The following is a 20,921-nucleotide window of genomic DNA, read 5'->3' on the forward strand; positions in this document are numbered from 1 at the left end:
GCACATAGCACACAGGGCGCCAGGGTGTGGGTCTCCATGGTGCTGGGGTCGTGTGCTCCGCGCAGGCTGGAGCAGCCCCTCAGCTGCCCTCCACCACCTCAGAGCCTCTGTGGCTCCTGGAGAATAACCTCTGACCCTCACTCTCTTTATACTTAATTAATTCTAATTTAGTGTCCTCTTCATTATTTTAGGAGTTAAATGTTCCATTTCCCTCAAGCCTCCAGTCAAAGCAACAGTATTCAGGAAATAAGGAGAATAGAGAAACATGTTAAATATGCTTTTGCATGGGAAAGCCATCAGCAAAGTCCAGAATGTGGGAAACGACAGAACAAACAACTTGGTTTTCTCAATAAGCAAATTGTAAGGAAAGGAAAAAGAAAAAACAAGAGACTTTAGAGCGTATCAAACACATGCATGCAGTTTAGGAACCTTATTTGTTTGTATCCTAATTTGGATGGATCAACTATAAAATAAAACAGACATTAAAGAACTTAACAAGAGAATCAGGGAAATTTGAATACTGCCTGGATATTTGATGATATTAAACAACTATGATTAATTTTGTATAAAAACAGTTTCCTTTCTCCAAACCTGTAGACCAGATTCACATTGGTTTAGATATTTACTAGGAAGAAAAAAACACACAAACAAACCTGTGTGTTATAGGTTGAATTGTATCCCCCACAAATGTGTGTCGGAGCCCTAACACCCAGTGTGACTGCACTTGGATACAGCGCCTGTAGGGAGGTAATTGAAGTTAAATGAGATCATAAGTGTGGGGTCCCCATCTGATAGACTGGCACCTTAAAAGGAAGAGGAAGAGACACCAGAGCTCTCTTTGCCCAAGTGCACACAGAGAAAAGGTTGCCTGAGGACATAATGAGGAGGCAGCCGTCTGCAAGCCAGGCAGAGAGGCCTCCCCAGAAACTGAATATTTTTGGCACCTTGATCTTGGACTTATTGTCTCCAGGACTATGAGAAAATAAATTTCTGTTGGGTAAGTGGCCCAGCCTGTGACATTTCATCACAGCAGCGTGAGCAGACTAATGCACTGTGCAGTCCTCTTCAAGAAGCCACCATCTTCCACATTCTATTTTTGGTGCTTGTGTCCCAGGCACTGTACAGGGTTTATTTCCTTAAGTTAAATGATGCTGATCCCTTAATCCAGTAAACAAATATGAGAATTCACTATGTGCCAGGAATTAGTCTAGACTCTGGGGATATGGCAGAGAATGAGACGACATCCTGTCCTTAGGAAATTTATATCCTAGTGGAGAAGTAGGAAAACAGCACAGGTGAGGGGACTTCAGTGCCCCAAAGCAAGTCATATTGCAAACTAGAGGTTTCAAATTTCTTTCCATTCCGTTAAAGGAACAACTCGTGAACAGCTTTATGGACATGTTAATCAAGAATATAACCTACAGGAAGAAACCTTTTCCCTTCCCCTTTTAAAAATTGCCAAATTTAACACAAATTTACGTTAAATGAGATTCACAATCTATGAAAAAGCTAACTAAAGGTTTTTGTTTTTTTTTTTTAATCAAAAACTATCCAAGCAAAAAAAAAAAGGACTCTTTTAGGAGATCATACAATAAACAACTTATCAGACCAATGCTGGGAAAGCAACCCAGCCCTTCCACATGAATGCCTATCCAAATGGCCAGATTCTGAGAGCCACGACCTTCTCCCTGTGTTGCAGCCTGGAAACTCTCTAGGAGGTAAGCTGAGGCAGTTGTTTCCCTTCTCTCAGCGATCAATGTCTTACACTGTCTGTTGACCAATATCTGAAATTCATTTTTTTGCTTTTTTTTTGTTTTTGTTTTTTTTTGTTTGCGGTACTCGGGGCTCTCACTGTTGTGGCCTCTCCCGTTGCGGAGCACAGCCTCCGGACGCGCAGGCTCAGCGGCCATGGCTCACGGGCCTAGCTGCTCCGCGGTACGTGGGATCCTCCCGGACCGGGGCACGAACCCGTGTTCCCTGCATCGGCAGGCGGACTCTCAACCACTGCGCCACAAGGGAAGCCCCTCTTTGCATATTTTATCCAGTTTTTTAGCTGTTTGTGGTGTGTTTTCATTTCCTAGGGCTGTTGTAAAAAATTACAAACTGGGTGGCTGAAAACAACAGCGATTTACTTTCTCACAATTCTGGAGGCCAGAAATCTGAAATCAAGGTGTCACAGGACACTCCTTCTAAGGTTCGAGGGGAGAATCCTCTTGCAGCTTCTGATGGCTGTCCTGGCGTTCCTAGAATGTGGTTGTATCACCTCCTGCTCTGCCTCTGTCTTCACCTTTCCTCTGTGTGTCTGTGTTAACTCCCTTTGTTTCTCTTATGAGGACAGTTGTGACATTTAGGGCCCACCTAGATAATCCAGGTTAATCTCCTCATCTTAAAATCCTCAGTTTATGCATCTTTTTTTTTTTTCCCAAGTGAGGTAACATTTACTAGTCTAGGAATTAGGACTTGATATCTTTGGGTGGACATTATTCAACCTATTACAAGCTGTAAGAGTAAATTGGGCCCCTGTTATTCCATTATGGCCAGAAGCAGCAGTCTAGTGGAGAAGTATAGAATGGGATAAGAAAAAGGAGTATAGAGTGGGGAAGAGAGAAATCCCAGGGATTTTGTTCTCTGAATAATTTGTTCAAACATTTTTTACTGAATGCTTAATATGTGATGGGTCATAGGATTAAGCAAAATATCCTTGCCTTCATGGAGCTAAGAACAGAACAGAATTAAGGTCTAGGAAGTGCAATGGTCGGTGAGAAAGTGTCTGGAATTTAGCCTAAATTAGATTTTCAAATCCTCACAAGATGAGTATTTTATGGATTTGGAAACTGACTTTCAAAGAGGTCAAGTGACTCGCCCAATGTCACCGAGTCAGTAAGTTGTAGAGCTGGGAATTGAAGCCCAGTCTGGCTAACTCTGGAGCCCAGGTCCTTCCTATGACCCTATAAGGCTTCCCCGTCAATTAGTTTAAAGGGTAAGAATCATCGCATCTTCTGGGCTCAGGACTCACTTCTTTATTTATGAGGTCAAGCTTTCTGTCTCAGGGAAAGGTCTAGACTGGTTTCCACAAAATGGGCAAGGGAAGCCATAACTGGGAGTGTCGATTTCTTGATAACTATTTCCACTATTCGTCTGAGAACGAAGGATGTTGTATCTCACCACTAGGTTATATGAGATCATGAATGAGCAAAATGTGATTAGGATTGATTAGGAAGAGAAACACAGAATGGGAACCCAGCCCATTAGTTAGCATTACCACTACTGACATCAGGCCAGAAAACCTTTCAACTTAGGGGCAACACAGCCAATTTAAATAAAGTCTCTCAAACTCTCAGATACCTCCCTACCTCCTCCACCCCCCACCTCTATCACTGTGCTCTGCTAGATTAGCAAAGCCATTTCTAAGGAAGGAAAAGAATCCTGGTGAATAGGCTGCCTCTTTGTCAACAATGAACCTGCTTATTCTCACTATCCTTTTTTCTTAGGTCCTCTGTAAAAGGTAAAGTTGTTTATCATCTGTCGCAATACCTCGGAATCAAATGTCCATGACATCGATATGGGAGGATAAGAGAGCTCGTTCAAGGTGAAACGGATGATACTGTTTGGTTTGTTTATCACACAGCATGAGGAGAGGAAGGAAGGGAAACAGGGAAGATGGAGCAATGCCCCTCACAAAGGGAGATGCGTGAGCCATGCCAACAGCTGTCCCTTTCCGGAACACCAAAGAAGCCATTGTTACCAACTCTGTTTTAGCCTCTACAGGAGACACCTGATCTCAGTTTAGAGCCTTATTTCCACCACAGAACTAAGCAGTGCATCCTGACGCAGGGAGCCTGGAGATCACACACGCCCCGGCCAGCCCCTGCTGGGACGTGGGCTCTGGTGAATCTCCATCACACATGGTAGGGGCTGCCCCTGTCAGGGTGGCCTTCACTGGTTCCTACAACTCTTGGTCTCTACTTCAAAATGGTGAGTTTGTGATGTGGTAGCTCACTTAGTCTCTCCCTCTGGATCCATTTTATTTTGTCATTTTTCCAGCATTAAGGCCCCGTCATCAAAATGACTGAAAGGTAGATGACAGGAAGATTTTTTGCTTTGGGTTCTCTGGCAGGTGGGCAGTTGGAAAGGTTCTTCAGGCCGAGTTCCCTGGGGACTGAGCTCCAAACAGATCCTGGCATTGAAAAAGGTTTGTATTCTTTGACTTTCCGCTACTTAGTATAGGAAATTCAGTTGCAAGTTGGGAAGGAAAGATAGCAAGCAAGACGAGGTTTGTATTACATGACCCAGTGGCACAAAGCCACAGGGGACAAAAAGTAGTGGGCATGGAGCCATTGACAGGAATTTTAGTGTGCTTGTCTCCTGGGTCTGATCTCTTGATGCCCTGGGAGAAGTGATACACTCACTAGGAACCAGTGCTGACTAATGCCTGGAGATTTCACTTCCAAGCTGATGGTGTCTGGGGTGAATGACTATAACACATGAACACCGCCCCCCCCTTTCTGCCAAAGTTAATTTTCTAAAAAATACCTTCTGGAGAATGAAATGCCCAGATACTCAGTAACTTAAAAAGTAACAATATGAGTGCTAAGCTGACATCTTGGGAAGGAGGCAACTCCATAACATGAGAAGACATTTAGTGTGGTCTCCAGTCACCCTGGGCCAAATAAACAGGCCTTGAACTTCCTGGCAGCCCCAGCCAAAGCCCTCACCAGTTCTTTTGTTCAATTAAATTGAAGGGTGCAATTAACAATTTCCATGACTTGGGTTTCATTGCCTTCAAGTTACGAGAGGGTAAACAAGTAGGAAAGAAAAGGGAGACTCTGTTTCAGAAATTATGACCTTCAAAAGATGAGGAATAACTCCAACCACAGGGAAAGTGGTCAGAAACGTGATACCCTTTTCGTGAGAGCCCAGGGACACCCCAAATTGCCAAACCACTGTATCTGAGGAGGCACTGCTTGTTCTGGAGCTTCCAGCAACCTCTAAATGGCTCATTTATTTGACCAGGGCTGAAGCTGCTGGGGTAATTGTCAGGAAAAGCTGTGGATCTGACTGATGCTTGGGCAAGCAGGCTTTCATTGTCAGCCAGGAAGCCCTCAGTAATTACTCACCACAAGGTGCCTTGCAGACCCATGTGTATGTGTGTGCACGTGTTGGAGGTGGGGCATAGGGGGAAGACTGGCCCCTCTGTGCTTTTAAATCCAAGCCAAGAATTTTCCTGGTTTGGTGTTTATATCACAGAGTCATCAGAGAGAGGTGAAGGCATCAAAGTTTTCTATGTACTAAACCCTACACTACAGATGAATTTCCGTTCCTCCTGTAACTCAAGCTTCCCCAGACCTCCCCACTCTAACAGGATTAGATTAATGGTTAAAAGCCTGAATATCCCAAGATTTCCCCCCCGGCTTCATGGCCCAGAAACTGCAGCTCCATTAAAGTCCCATCCAGTTTCAGATACTCCCCAGTGGGGTCTCCCGTGACCTCAGGAACAGCCCTTTTACGCTCTTCTGTTCAGGGTTCCCTGGCTGGGGACCAAGAAGCCACCTGAGGCTGGCTGTGCCTCTCCTTACCTCTTCACGGCTCCAGAGTTCTTCTCAACAGTCTAGATGCCCGGGCCAGGAAGGTTTCCCTTTCCTCGTGGCCCAAATCAGGATGCCGGGGCACTGCTGCACTTTCCGGAGTTCTCAGTGGGTGAGGCCACCCATCTCCCCCGTTCTGTCACTTTTACCTCCTAGGTAGCAACGATCAAGCTACCAGGTCACACATGACCATGCGAGAACATCTCTTTCAGCTTCTGCCTGTAGCTGTCTCTTTCCATGCAGTGCAGATAAGAAGTCAGGAGGCTAGGTAGGAGGATCGGCCTTCTCAAATTTTAGCATTTATTAGGGTCACCTGAAGGCTTCGTTAAGCCCTGCTGGGTTTTAACCCCAGGCTTTCTGATTTAGTAAGTCTGGAGTGGGACCCAAGATTTTACATTTCTAATGAATTCTCCGGTGGCGCTGATGCTGCTGGTCCGATGAACACATTTTGAGAACCACTGTTCTAGATCAGCATTGGGCTGACCCAGGACCCCATCCCAACAACTACCTTGCCGGTAGCTCCTGCCCACCAACAGGACAGACATGCCTAGACATATGCAGATCTTAGCAGAGGGCCCAATTTAGGTTCGAGCTTGCGCCTCTACTACCAGCACAGAAGATGAGACAAAGCTGACCCTTCCATGTTTTGCTTTTAAAGCAGACATTACTTGCCTGCATTCTGGCAAATTAGGATTTGACTTAGGAACTTCAGACGTGCATGTGGCTCATGTATGAGTGGTTGACCAACACCATTCTGGGGGTGGGGTGGGTGGAGCTCGCTTAAACGTTGACGATGACCATTTGTGTGGCCTTCTCCCTCTGACTACAGAAAGCATTAATTTGGGGGATAGCAATGTTTTTCCCTTGGTGAATTGGTAAAGTTAGTGACGTGTGGTAAGTCTGAATGGTGAAATAAGAGGAGCTGTAAAGCCAGGGAGAGGAAATGGGGGAAAGAGGACTCAGTGGATGCCTTCCCATGTCCAGCCTTTGAGGAATATTCTCAGAGCTATAGTTTCATCATGGATTAAATGGGCTGTGAGAAAAGGACTTTCCTGGGAGTCTAAACCATCTCAAATATTTCTGTATTATGCAAAGACACACACTAACTTACCTACCAGCTGGAACCCAACTTGCTGCAAACTAGAGATTGCAGTAAATGTCTTGAAGTTCTTTTGTCAGAGATGAACATTCTTTTGCGCTCATATGTTTATCATCTGTCATGCTATGGGGGAAGCACAAATTAAACCTGGCATTTGCTAGGCTCTTGAATTATTGCTGTTATGATTGGGTTTTCCCTGTCTTTCCCATGCAATTAAAGAGCTCATCACTATGGCATCTTCTGGGCCTGTGATGGATCAAAGCAAAAGTTAGGATGCAGAAGCCAGGCTCCAGGAGACAGCTCATGGAGTGTGAGGTCTGATCTTTTGGTTTGTTCCAACTTTGCAGTTTGACTTAAGGTGGCTCTTGGCAACAATGGGACAGGAACAGACCTCTGGGAAAGGAAGTGTGTGAAAGCTGAATCTCCCCAATGTCGTGAACTCCAGGGATCTTCAAGTTAATCTCATTTAACTCCTTTATTCTACAGATGAGAAACTGAGGCCCAGAGAATCAATAACTACATAGCCTGAGTGTGGCCACCTGGGACTAGTTTGGGGCTCCAGCATTGGAGCTGCCTCAAGCCAGCCTCCTGCAGAGTGTTCAGTGGCCCACCGGTACTTGAGGAAGTTAGCACGTGCTAGGTGAGATCAGCTTAGGAAATGCTAGGTTAATCATTAAATGAATATCTTTTTGGTAGAGTCCTTTTAAGCTTTATTATGAGATATATATTATGAATCTCCAGGAGAGGTTATGGTAGACAGTCTCTTTTTTCTCTCAGAGCATTGTGTAGAAGTAATACTCCATGGAATTCCCTTTGGGAAATGCTGCATTATGTACATAGATCTTAAAGACTCACCACTGGATCCATGCCATTTAGAACAGATTTGCCAGACTTCCCTGGTGGCTCAGTGGTTAAGAATCTGCCTACACTAATATGTATAAAATGGATAACTAATAAGAACCTGCTGTATAAAATAAAAAAATTAAATTAAATTAAAAAATTCACACACACACACACACACACACACACACACACACACAAAAGAATCTGCCTGCCAATGCAGGGGACACGGGTTTGAGCCCTGGTCCGGGAAGGTCCCACATGCTGTGGAGCATCTAATCCCGTGCACCACAACTACTGAGCCTGCACTCTGGAGCCCGTGAGCCACAACTGCTGAGCCCTCGTGCCACAACTACTGAAGCCCATGCACCTAGAGCCCATGCTCCGCAACAAGAGAAGTCCCCGCTCGCCACAACTAGAGATAGCCTGCGTACAGCAATGAACACCCAACGCAGCCAAAAATAAATAAGTAAAATAAATAAATGTATTAATAAACAAACAAACAAAAAAACCCCAGATTTGCCCAAGATCCTGAGGGGAGCAAGGTGCAGTGGGAGTAAGCTTGTTGGATAAAGTACAGAATACCCAGTTAAATTCTATTTTCAGGTGAACAACAAATAAGTATTTAGTGTAAGCATGTCTCATGCAATATTTGTACATACTTATACTAAAAAAAATCATCATTATTTGAAATTCAGATTTAACTGGGGAATCCTATATTTTTATTTGCTAATCTGGCATTCCTAACTGGGAGAGCCCTGAGTAGAGCTGCTCTGGAGATGAGAGGAAGGGAGGAGAGTAAGAGCCTTCAATGACAGGCAGGCCAGCCCTCTGCTTCAGGAAGGCAGTGAGCATAGGGGAAGGTACAAGCCCCTGAGCTCTCTGTGCCGAGGAAAGAGCCCAGGTGCTCCTAACCTGCTTAGACCAAAGGCTCTCAAATATGAGTGGATACTGCCTCTATTTTGGAAATCTGTGGGGCAGTTTTGGTTGTGACAATTGGAAGAAATGTCAGATGTCCTGGAATGTGTCAGACAGTCCATAGTTCTCCACCTCACATACTTTTTGAGTGTCCTACCTAATATTCATATGAGTAATTATTCTTACCTCCCTTAAATTCAAGCTTATTCATTACATGCAGGTGTCAGCACTGGACAAGCTTCTTTATGTCTCCTAGGGTGGTCCTACTCTAGCATTTATGTGATGAAATATGTTATTATATTATGAGTTCCTTTCCTTGTATTTATCCTTTTTCTACAGTTAAGGCAATATGTGTGTGTTTAATTATTGAGGCCAGAAGGTAATATTCTCTCATTACAGGTGAGTAAAATAGGTGTTGCAAAATATTCATAATAAAGAGGGGCAGTTTGATAGAAAAAACTCAGCCGCACTGCCTTTCTTGACTATAGTAAAGGTACGGGTTCCGCTTGCTTCTTGTTCACTGGTTGTACTAGTTAGAATTAGGTTTGGCTGCCTATAACAGAAAAATAAAACAAAGCAAAACAGTGGCTTAATCATATGGATCCTTCTTTCTGTTTCACACAAAAGACGTTCAGAGGTAGGCAGTTTGGGGTTGGGAGGCTTCATCCTTCCAGGTCTCTGCTCTGCCCTTCACGTGGTCCTTGTCTTCATCATCAAGATGGCTTCATCTGGTGCCAGCCGGCAAGTGGGGCTATTTTCAGCCAGCACCTTCCAGCACCCCAGCCATCACCACGTAAGGCTGAAGAACTGCCTGGTTGATTCATAGAACTGGGATAAATATTAATATGCTGTTGTTTTAAGCCACGAAGTTTTATTCCTTCCACTTGAGGGTAAAGAGAGAGGTTGTCGTGCAGCAGTTGATAACCTAAACAGCGTTCATCTGTTTATTCAGCGGATTCATAGCTAAGCACTATCCTAGGTGCTGAGGGTCCAGGTGTAAAAAGACAGAAAAAGTCCCTGTCATCACAAAGCCTACCTTCTAGCTGCCTCCTTCCCCTAAGCACGTAATTCAAATCTTCTTTATTTTCTCCAGGCCACCATCCCCCGTTCTTATTTTACAGAGAAATTGAAAACTACTGGGTATGAATTCTTCCAACCTCATTTTTTCGCAGCAATATATATTCACCCAGATTTACACCCTCTCCTCTGCTTTTCATGGCACCCTCCTCCACGGCTGCCCATGAGGAACCATCCCATCTCTTGTCCCTGGCAGTCTGTCCACCTGCTCTGGATCCCCGCCTTCCTCTCACTGTGTCTCCAGTTGTTTCTGCTCCGTGAGTTCCATTCTTTCATTATATAAACAGATTCAAGTCTCTTCTATTCTAAACGTTAATAAAAAGCTCCTCTTTAACCTTATATTCTCCCTCTAGCTTCCGCCCTCTTTTTTTCCCTTCACAATCAAGTTTCTAGAAATTGCAGTTTTCTCACTTTCTCCATTTTCTCACTTTCAGTTTACCCCCCAACTCCTGGAACCAGCTTCTGTGCCACTGAAATTGCTCTCAGCCAAGTCACTGTACATTTATTGAGCACCTACTGTGTGCCAGACACTGAGCTAAGCCCTGAAGATATAGAGTGAACAAGAGAGGCAGGGCCCTGCTCTCTTCAGCCTGCAGTCTAGTTGTGGGGGGGACAGATTTTAAGCAAATTAACTTAGAAATAGAGATACAATTACAAATTGGGGTAAGTGTTTGAAAGAAAATGGGAGGGGGATATTCTTGAATAGAATGGTTAAGGATGGTCTCTAGAGCCGGTGACACTTAAACTCCTAAGGTAACCTTTTAAAAATTCCTTTCAAAGCATTTGACACTCCTAACTATTCTTTTCTTCTTCAAGTAAACTCCACACACTTGTTATGCTGATCCCTTTCTCCAATCCATCCAGTCGTTTCCCCTCTTTCTCTGCCCATCCTTTGTAAGGTATTGTTCCGGGTCCCACCCTCAGCCTTCTAGTCTCACTAACATCTTCCCCAGCCAGTTTCATCCACATCCATGTCTTCAAGTACTGCCAGTGTGCTGAAGCTCCCAAACCTGTCTGTCCAGCCCGGGTCGCTGCCCCAAGTCCTTGGCTCATTTATCCAGCTTCCTTCCCAGCAACTGCAGTTGGGTTTTCACCTGGCAGTTCAAATCCAGAGCTGAACCCAGTCTTCTCCTCCTACCATGCCATGTCTTGGTGAGCACTGATTCTTTTTTTTTTTTTGTGGTATGCGGGCCTCTCACTGTTGTGGCCTCTCCCGTTGCGGAGCACAGGCTCCGGACGCGCAGGCTCAGCGGCCATGGCTCACGGGCCCAGCTGCTCCGCGGCATGTGGGATCCTCCCGGACCGGGGCACGAACCTGCGTCCCCTGCATCGGCAGGCGGACTCCCAACCACAGCGCCACCAGGGAAGCCCAGCACTGCTTCTTGAAGAAGCCTAAAACCAGGCAACCAGCATGGATTGCTCTATCTTCCTTTCTGGTCCCTCACCCACACCCACAGACATTTAAAAAAATTACTAAGTCCTGTTGACTCCATATCCTTTCTCTCTTCTGTCTCTATGCTTCCATTTCCATGCCCACTGTTCCTCTTCTTCTTCAGACACTTGGTCCCGGTTAAATCCCCATCCCCTCCTCTCCCCCTGTCCCCACATGGACAGAAGCCTCACTAGACTCCCTGCCCCCAGGTCTTTCCTCCAATCAACCCTCTTCTCTGCTATAAGAGAGGCTGACATGTCTAACATTTACAATCGATCAGATCGTGCTGCTGTTCAGAATTCATCAGTGGCCTCCGCTCTGGGTCCTGCTCCATGCTTTAGTCCAGGCCCATCCCCCCAAATCCCCCTCCCCGAGGGATGTGCACAACTTGAGCTTGTGCCCTCACCCCACCTCCCACTTTGCCCCCAATCCAGAAATCCAGAACCCTGGGGTTCCTGCTGCACACAGTGCAGAAGGGCCTCCGTTTGTGTCCTTACACAGGCCCAGTAAGTATTCAGGGCAGGCAGTGTGCCCCCTCATCCATTCCCCGCTGCTCCCCTCATCTCCTAGAGCTGGGCATTCTTTTTCCTCTGCTGGCACTGCCCTCCTTGTCTGCCTGAGAGAGTAAAACTCCTACTCTTCACTAGGTTTCAGCAACATGGTCTCCCCGCCACCCCCAGCAAACCCAGGCTGCTTTCTGCGTTCTGGCTCCACAGTGACCCACCTCCCCGTGGCCGTCTTCTAACTCCTCTGAAGGCATTGCTGGCAGCTGCTCCTTTTCTTTGTATTTCTAGCCCCTCCTGGGTCTGTAGACGCTGTGAATAAAGGAAGCTACTTCTAGTAGCCAAGAAATGCATCTTGCTTGCCCAATTTCACCACTGCTTACATTCAATAGCATGAGAATTTGGAAAAAGCACACACCAGCATGGGCACATGGTGTCTTGTATTATTAATAATATTAGCTGCCCCGTGTACTGAGTCTTTTCCTGTGTGCTAGGCACTTTGATAAGGGCTTTACATACATGATCATATTTATCTTTACTATAGCCCTGTGAAGCACATATGGTTATTAAACCTGCCTCACAGATACAGAAACAGAAGCTCAGCAACGTTAAATGTCCCAGGTCATAAAACCAGGAAGGGGAAAGTCAGGTTCCCATCTAATGACTCTCATGCACACATTCTGCTGTATCGCGTCATGCTGTTCCGCACGCCGCATTAGAGCACCCTGTCAGCACAAAATGAGCGGTCGCTCCTCCTTCACCCATTACAAATGCATTTAAACATATCGAAGTATTCTTAGGGAATAAATTCCTAGATGATCTGCCAGTACTTTTCCTTGAGAAAAGATATAGAGCAACAATAAAAATAAACAATTAACCTGCTAACTTTTAGCTCCAATTTTATTTAGTAAGAGTGTTTGTAATAAGAGACACATTTTAGGTAGTTTTTAAACTTGAGTCCCAATAGAAAACTTGTTCCAAGGGATTATTGTGTGTGTATTTCTTTTTGTTTTGTTTTGTTTTTTAGATTAAGCAATTAGACTGCTTTTAGAACAGAAACAGAAAGGGAGCAACAGTGTTGTGAATTAAAATTACTTTCCTCTTACCTGAGCCCATGAATCCTCAGATAGCCAAAATACGAATTCATTACGAATATCAATAATTAAGCAGCAGAGGGAAGATTTATCACGGCACTTATGTTGCCCACTGGCGTCAGAATCATGTGCTAACCTGCGCATCAAGATAAAATTCCCCTGCTGAGGTGCCCGGGAAGGCGTGCCATCACCACCTGCAGTAGAGTTAACTTGCTGTGCTTTTAGGAAATGCACGCATGTTAAGGATAAAGGCAAGAGAATATGTTGGCAATAGGCCTGGGCCAAAAGGGAATTTCAGCTTGCTGCTCCATTCAACTGACTCAGAATAGCATCTCTGAAGCTAGGAAGTCAGAGCTAGTGGGAAAGCTTACCAAGGCAGAATTGCACAGCTTCTCACACTTGCAGGGTAGAGGTTCTGCAGAGGTTCTGTCCGGTAGCAGCAGCAGCTGGCTACTGCTGTGTCTTTCTTCCAGCAGGCAAATGCCTGACGGCTCTCAGGATGCCTGACAAATAACCCCAGCAAACAGGTGCTATTTCCCCAAAGATCAGCAAGAATTGCACAGAATTCGACAGTGTCCAGCTCATGGCTGTTTAACACTCAAGGCCTCCCAATGGCCCTCGTTTTAGGGTAAGCTTTCAAAAGGGTGGGCCCTATTTCCTTCTTCTTCTCTGGCCCTCATCGTGCCCACTGGAAGCCTTAACACCTCTTCTGTTTTGGCTAGTTAATTCCCACATAATGAGTGGAAAAAGACTTCAAGTATGGAGACATCATGAAATTGTGCTTTTAAGGGTGAACTAATGATGAGGTAAAAAGCTTTCCTGTGGTAGGTTAACAATAAAAGGTATAAAAATGGCTATGTCTATTTTTATGTGCTCTATGTGCTAAGTTCTGTATGCCTTACAATCATTTTTGTCTTTACTCCTCGCACCAAGCTTGCAAAGCAGGCACTGATCAATCCTGTTTAACAGAGAAGGAAACCAAGGAAAACAATGCTTTTCCTTATCTATGTAGAAATAGATGCCCACCCACACTCATTCACTTATGCCCTTTCTTAATCATAATCCTCAAAGCCCACTAAATTCAAATAACTTCTTAGGTGCCTATTAGAGAATGTGATAAACTATATAGTTTTATACCCCATAACTAAGTCCAGACAGTTTGCTTTTTTAAAAAATCATGGTCATATTTAATAACAGTCTAAATTTATAATCCTAACACCAGTACTCCATTCTTCTACTTATTCATGTTAATATATTCTTGTTTTGATGTGATCCTACCCATTTAAAATGGGTACTACTCTCTCCTTATAATGGTTTTCGGGCATGTATTCAATTTACTTCTTTCCTCTGTGAGGAAAAATGGCTGTGGGTCTCACACAGATGCTACCGAGTAGAATGACCTTCAGCAAGCAGAGATAAACAAGAGCTGCTTTTCATCTCCCAACCATTGATTTTCTGCAAGGCAAACCACAAAGCTGCTTTGAAGTCCAGGAGAGAAGGGAGATAAAACTGAAGGGAAGAGTGGATTTGAAATAAACTTAATCTCTGTCATCTAAGTGTAGATGGCTATTGGCAAAGCTGAAACTGCCAGATTTTATCAAGAGAGAATTTAGATTATTCTTAAAAGAGGGTATTTTAAGTTGGTAAAACTGGGTTAGGGGAAGGGTAGTATAGAAAACAAAGAGAAATCTGAAAGGATCTTGGATAAAACTTAACTTAGCAGAAATGGTTGCTTTTAATCAAACAGTAGCAAGTGTGTAGTGTACAATCTGATCACTGTTCATAGTCTTCCCTTTCGTGTATATTGTATAATAGGACCACATATATGGATTGTAAGAGTAATTATTATTTGTGTCAAAATTTCTTATTTGAAAACAACATGGTAGATAAAAATTTTGGCTTGATAGTTTTACAGAACAATTAGGACTTTTTTAAAACACTCTTCCTTTTACAAAATGCTTTTCCATGAGCTTCAGCATAAGCCTGGGAGACAGGCTGGATCACTGCTATTATCCGTGTTTCATACATGAGGAACTAGAGCCTTAGAGAGCCTAAGTGAATCGCACAGGGACACATTGAGGGCCACTGGAGAGGCCAGAAGTTTCCAGGCTTTCTTACTCTTGGTCTCCTCTTCTATGCTCCTTCTAATCTGTGGTTTCTTAAGGGAGAGGAAAACTCTCTTCTTTCTCCTCTTTCTGAAACATGCATAGTTTTTCTCTGGGTGGTCTTTTGACAATTTACTCTTCATGTGATAGTGTTGAGATCTTGAGACATATTTCTTATTCTCAAGGTGTCTGGAGGTTAAATCCTGACAGGGGAGATTGGGAGGCCCTGCTCTGAGGATGGCTACGGAGGTTGGAGGTTGAGCTTCCTAAATAGTGCTGCAGGAAGCGGGATTTACCATGATTCTGGTGGGCTTAAGGGTACTTAGTGTTGTGAAAGGAAAGATCCTTGAGAAAGTTCAACTCTTCTCTCAACCATGAGCACTAAACAATTGGCAGCCAACCTGAAAGCCCAGCCCACAGTTCTTCCTCATTCCAGCCTTCCAAGATCTGGTTTAAACAAAAATACACATGCTGCGTGAGGGGCAGGGCATCATGGAGGAGTTAAGGTTTTACCTGCCTTTGAGATAACTGAATCACTCATGTGCTCTCATGGGGCAACAAAAACATGACCCGGAGCCAAGGTTTATCAGGTCAAGGGTCTATGTTGGGAATGACAGCCTTTAGAGCTGCCAGTGGGACCCTTTGGTACTTTTTATACAACTAATTTGTATAAAAATTTAATTTAGCATTTTGTTTAGATCCTAAAAATCATCTTTTTACTCTAGCTGGTAAGTAATAATATCCTAATAAAATTTCAATCAGGCTTTACAATAAATGCCTAGCACTTTTTTTTTTTTTTTTTTTTTTGCTGTACGCGGGCCTCTCACTGTTGTGGCCTCTCCCGTTGCGGAGCACAGGCCCTGGACGCGCAGGCTCAGCGGCCATGGCTCACAGGCCTAGCCGCTCCGCGGCATCTGGGATCCTCCCAGACCGGGGCACGAACCCGCGTCCCCTGCATCGGCAGGCGGACTCCCAACCACTGCGCCACCAGGGAAGCCCCTAGCACCTTTTTAAAAGGCTCAGTTAATGTCCTAGGCAGGACAAGGTAATTAAGAGGGCTAAATAATTGCGACAATTAATTTCCTCATTAATTTATTTTTTGATTTAATAGAATTAATTTAGCTGACAATAATGAACTTCAATATGAATTTTTATATTATTTCACTTAATCAAAACGGGCAGTTTTAAATTCACTTGAGTGTCATACAATTAATTATTTATAAGGCACTTAATATCGTCAGCTTCTGCTTGAGCTATTGTCATCTTACGGGATAGTTTCTGTACAAGTATGTAAAATCTTGCTTTATGTAAGTTATATAAGTCACCACTGAAATTTTAAAATAGCTGTTATATTGCTGCATAAGATTCATGTTAAAATGACATTTCCAGAATTTATGCTGAAATGAGTGGGTTAAGATGTAAATTATTTATTAAAATCATCTCCTGTAAATTATTTCATTCATTTACACATAAACACTTTAAAAAACTATGTGATTTACAAGTAAACATATTTTGGAATATGTGCTTAAATGCCTAATCAGCACATTTCATGCCCAATAAGTTTTGTAAAACATTAGTTAACCAGCAACCAGATAAATATCTATAGGTATATTTATTTCTGAACTAGTTCTTCTGAACCAGTCCTTCTCTATTACCTGGGATGCTGTTAGACTTAATCCCATTAGGATTCATATTAGTTCATTTAATATAAAAAGTGGGAGGGCTATTTTTAAAAATTACCTTGTTACCAGGAAAACACTCATCTCACGCCTCTTTTTAGGCATCAAATGTTGGCATAAATCAAGACTACCTGACGTCAACAATAAGGCATGTTGATGTGAAAAAAAATTCTTGTTACAAACTAAACATAGATAAACCACAATTTAGGGGGACTATACGGTCATTGTTGTAGTAGCCCCAAAGTAGGGCTGAAAAACTTTTTAACACTGATCAGCCTCTATCAGATTAATTCAAGAAAGTACATAACTCAAACTAACCTCCTAGCTCTGAATCAATATTTTATAACTCTTTTTTTCTACACCGAGGTAAATGGATCGATCAGTGGAAATGGATTCTTCCTGTTTCCACTAGTTGCTCAGGGTGGGCCTTCATGCCAAGGCAAATCTCAGGAAGTCCTCTGCAGAGCAGTCATGCTAGGGCAGATGGACAAGGGTGGATAACACTTCTGGAACAAGAACCTCCTTTGTAAACAGGAATCAGGCTCTGAATAAGGAGTTAAAATGGTCACACTGAGCACTGCATTAGATGCTTTATCCTGTAATCTTGTATACATAATTAACGATGATTTGTGAGTGCAGAGATTGTTTTTAATCCTCATTACCCATTAAAAAAAAGATTCTCTTTCTTGGTTGTGCATTAGTATGCAAATCCCCCCCGCCCCCCCCCCCCCCCCCCCCCCCCGGCACCGTGTCATTTGGCCTCAATCCAGTGGTCATATTCCTCACATGCCTTTCAGGTCCTTAATGACCCTATATGGAGTCCATGGTGATGAATGCAAGGTACATGGGATTATTAATGATCTTAAAGATAATTTTAGAAAAGATATGATATCTAACAAGTAATAAATTATCAGGATTGTTTATCTTAGGCATAAAAGTAATTTTTTTTTAGGTTAGCAAGTGACCTAACTGACCTCTATTTCTTCTCTTGTATGATTAATAGACCTAGAAACTAGCTAACCACCTCGTCTCCTTGTTAGTCCCCCTCTTCGGCTTTCCACACTTGACTGGGAGGCTGATACAAGGACTTTTTTCCAATTCTTCGAGCCTGGTGCCTGGCAAAGACATAGAAGACGAAGGTTAAAGGCCAACTTTGACCCGATATACCAAGGACTTGACTGTAGACAGAAACAATGTGGTTCTCTACCAGAGATGTGTTTTCTGGATAATGCTGTCTTGGAGTTGAAGAGGTAACTTAATACATAGCAAGAGTTCCTGAGAACAGTGGTTCTCCCCTCAGATTGGGGGAATGCAGATACTTAACTGCATTTTTTTTTTTTTTGAAAATCTTTACTTTTGAGTGGGTGGATATGGAAGGGGCAGTGAGAGTGGCATCTGCTAGGAGCTGATACTAAGTGGCACATCTACAAATGTCATAGAGTCAACAGTGAGTTTAATCAACATTATTCTGTGCTTCATTTTTGTATCCTATGCCTTAATATAACACAGGCCTGACCTAAATTTGACCTGTAATAGATGTGTAATGGGTTGAAATTGGTGTTCTTTCCCTTCTCTATCTGTATGTTGTGGACAGAGAAATGTGTTAAGAATCAGGAAAGCAGAATTGTAATTCTGGATATGTCTTTTACTAGCTATGTGAGTTTTACAAACTCATTTCACTGTTCTTATTGTTTGGACAATGATGCTTGTATTGGATGATCTTTAAATTCCTTTTACCTTCATGATTTATAATCTATAGATAATATAATGACCATAGGACGGTTAAAATCAGTAGTTTTCTGGTAAATATTATTGACTGGCTTTCAAAAAAATAAAAAATAAATAAAAAGAAAACTGTGATTTATGATGTTTGTCTACTTCTAAATACTCCTGCTGTGGCCAAGTTTAAGCTACCAAGGTGAGATCACTGAACGTGGAATTGGGAAGAAATGGGCATGTTCAGCTATTCCAAGCCAAGAGGAGCCAGTTCTAGCACACTATAAGCCTCAAAACAGTAAATTATTCTACCCTAAAAGACTGAAAAGTATGCTAATATAGTTGAGAAGAAATTAATGATGGCAAACAAAAAAAAGTTTCCAGCGTTAATGAGACAATTAATGCATGGATTGTCTTAATTTTTAATACTTTGACTAGTGACCACACTGTAACATTTTTTTTTTTTTTTTTTTTTTTCTGTACGCGGGCCTCTCACTGTTGTGGCCTCTCCCGTTGCGGAGCACAGGCTCTGGACGCGCAGGCTCAGTGGCCATGGCTCACGGGCCCAGCCGCTCCGCGGCATGTGGGATCTTCCCGGACCGGGGCACGAACCCATGTCCCCTGCATCGGCAGGCGGACTCTCAACCACTGCGCCACCAGGGAAGCCCTGTAACAGTTTTTAAAAAGAATGGTAGGCCATGTAATGTTTTTCAAAAAGTCACAGATACAGGGTTTCCCTGGTGGCACAGTGGCTAACAATCCACCTGCCAATGCAGGGGTCACGGGTTCGTGCCCTGGTCCGGGAAGATCCCACATGCCGCGGAACAACTAAGCCCGTGCACCACAACTACTGAGCCTGTGCTCTAGAGCCCATGAGCCACAACTACTGAGCTCGCGTGCCACAGTTACTGAAGTCCGCGCGCCTAGAGCCTGTGCTCTGCAACAAGAAAAACCACTTCAATGAGAAGCCCGTGCACCACAATGAAGAGCAGCCTCCACTCGCTGCAACTAGATAAAGCCACGCGCAGCAGTGAAGACCCAATGCAGCCAAAAATAAATAAATAAAATAAATTTATAATAAAAAATAAATTTATAAAAAGTCACAGATACATTAAAGACAGTATTAGTTTCAAAAGTTGAATCTTTTAGTATGGCAGGAAGCAATATTTAGAATCTGATCTAATGCTTTAAGTGCTCTTGCTATAGCTCCAAGATTAGTCTTAAGCCAAGACAGGACAGTGTTTACATCTCCACCACACAGAGGATTAATATATATCAAGGGATGCTGGCAATACTGTACCTTGGTACCCATTCATGCATTGCTTATTGGTCACCATGAGCATTAGAACAGAATGGTATTACTGAAATGCTGCAAACAATGCAAACTAAAAATGAGTCCTCTGAAAGGGATGAGAAAGGATATCAAAGAATGTCTATTAGACCTATTTTACTATTCTTTTTAAATTTAGCATTTCTACGTTTTGGGAAATGGATGCAACTAGCTTAGCTTATTCTGTTGTTGGAAGTTATTTGCTCCAATTTTTAGGATTATAGAATTTCAGAGTTGGGTAGAATATTCGAGATCCTTTCTTCACTGCGTGAATTGAGATTTCCATTTATTTATGTATCATCAGGTACCAGATAGGTTTGGCACTTGAAAAATTACCTGGGTTTTTTCTATTCATATAAAATATCTAAGCTAGAGATTCAATTCAGTTTTACGTTTATCAAGCATCTCCACTGTACTGGGTTGCTGAAGATAACAAGAGGTATAAATTATGGACTCTGACTTTAAAGGGAGCTCATATTTTAAAAATAGGGGTTCCAAATGTGAACAGATAATTGCAAAATGATGCAATAAGTCTGTTATTGGAAGTATGAATGGAATGCTTTGATAGACTTGAGGCTCTTAATGCAGTACGGGGAAGTCAGAGAAGACTGGAGAATATGCTACTGGTGCTGGATTATGAAGCATTTATAAATGTGTGTGTGTGTGTCTATGGGGCTGGTGGTGGTAGCAAGGGCATTCCAGGCAGAGGGAAGAGACTGCTGATGCCAGAAACAAACAGTGTTGACAGTGACGGTGTAGGAGTCAATAATATATCAAAAAGGACCTCTACAAAGGTTTAATTCAACAAATAGGTGTTGAGGTCAACTTTGTTGAAATCATCTGCCATTGAATAACATGCCCTTCATGTAGACATGGCAGTGATTGTATGCTCTTTCTTATTTTACTGTTGAGAATATTACATATTATTCGTAATTTCAATGTTTAAAAAAGCTTCCATTTTTTTCAAAATAAGCCTAAACGTATCAAGTTTTAAGAAAGACCAATTGCAAAATTGTGACGGAGGTTGGCTACTGTTATCTGCTCCCACAGCTCTCCTCACAACACTCAGGTCTTCACCCTCTCTCATTACCTACCACCCCATTCAGTTCAAATCTCTGCTGCTCCATCTTTCTCTGCTTTCTCAGGAAGGCAAAGTCAAGACTCAGAACCATTCCTTCCAAAAGATCATCAGTGCTGCACTATGATTATGAAGTCAAATAAGTCATCAAAGATTGAAGGAAAGGGCAGGAGGACTTATTTTCCTAACCAGGGTAGATAATGGCCCAAAAATGATGTTAGGGAAATCATGGTAAAATTTTCTTTTCTCATTAATTCTCACATTTTTACTTTGTATATTATGTAAAGATCACAGAATTATGTAACCATTGATTACGTCAGAGTCTTGTAAGTAGTAGGTATTCAAAATGTATTTGGTGAATGACTGAATATAACTTAATTGAGCAAAACAAACAAAATAACATGGCTGCTGGGATAACTTGATAGCCACATGCAAGAATGAAGTTGGATACTTACCTCACTCCAT

General features: G+C 42.9%; 1 protein-coding gene across 1 annotated transcript in view; it reads right to left on the reverse strand.

Moving 5' to 3' along the window:
* Positions 1–17,353: 17,353 nt before the first annotated feature.
* TBCK (TBC1 domain containing kinase) overlaps positions 17,354–20,921 on the reverse strand; it is a gene marked incomplete at its 5' end in the record, with an annotated part of 228,033 nt that continues 224,465 nt past the window's right edge. The window contains one exon of the transcript XR_014296711.1: positions 17,354–17,447. The remainder of the gene's footprint in view (positions 17,448–20,921) is intronic.

The sequence above is a fragment of the Grampus griseus genome (genome assembly GCF_964374135.1).
Source record: "Grampus griseus genome assembly, chromosome: 4".
Taxonomy (NCBI): Eukaryota; Metazoa; Chordata; class Mammalia; order Artiodactyla; family Delphinidae; genus Grampus; species Grampus griseus.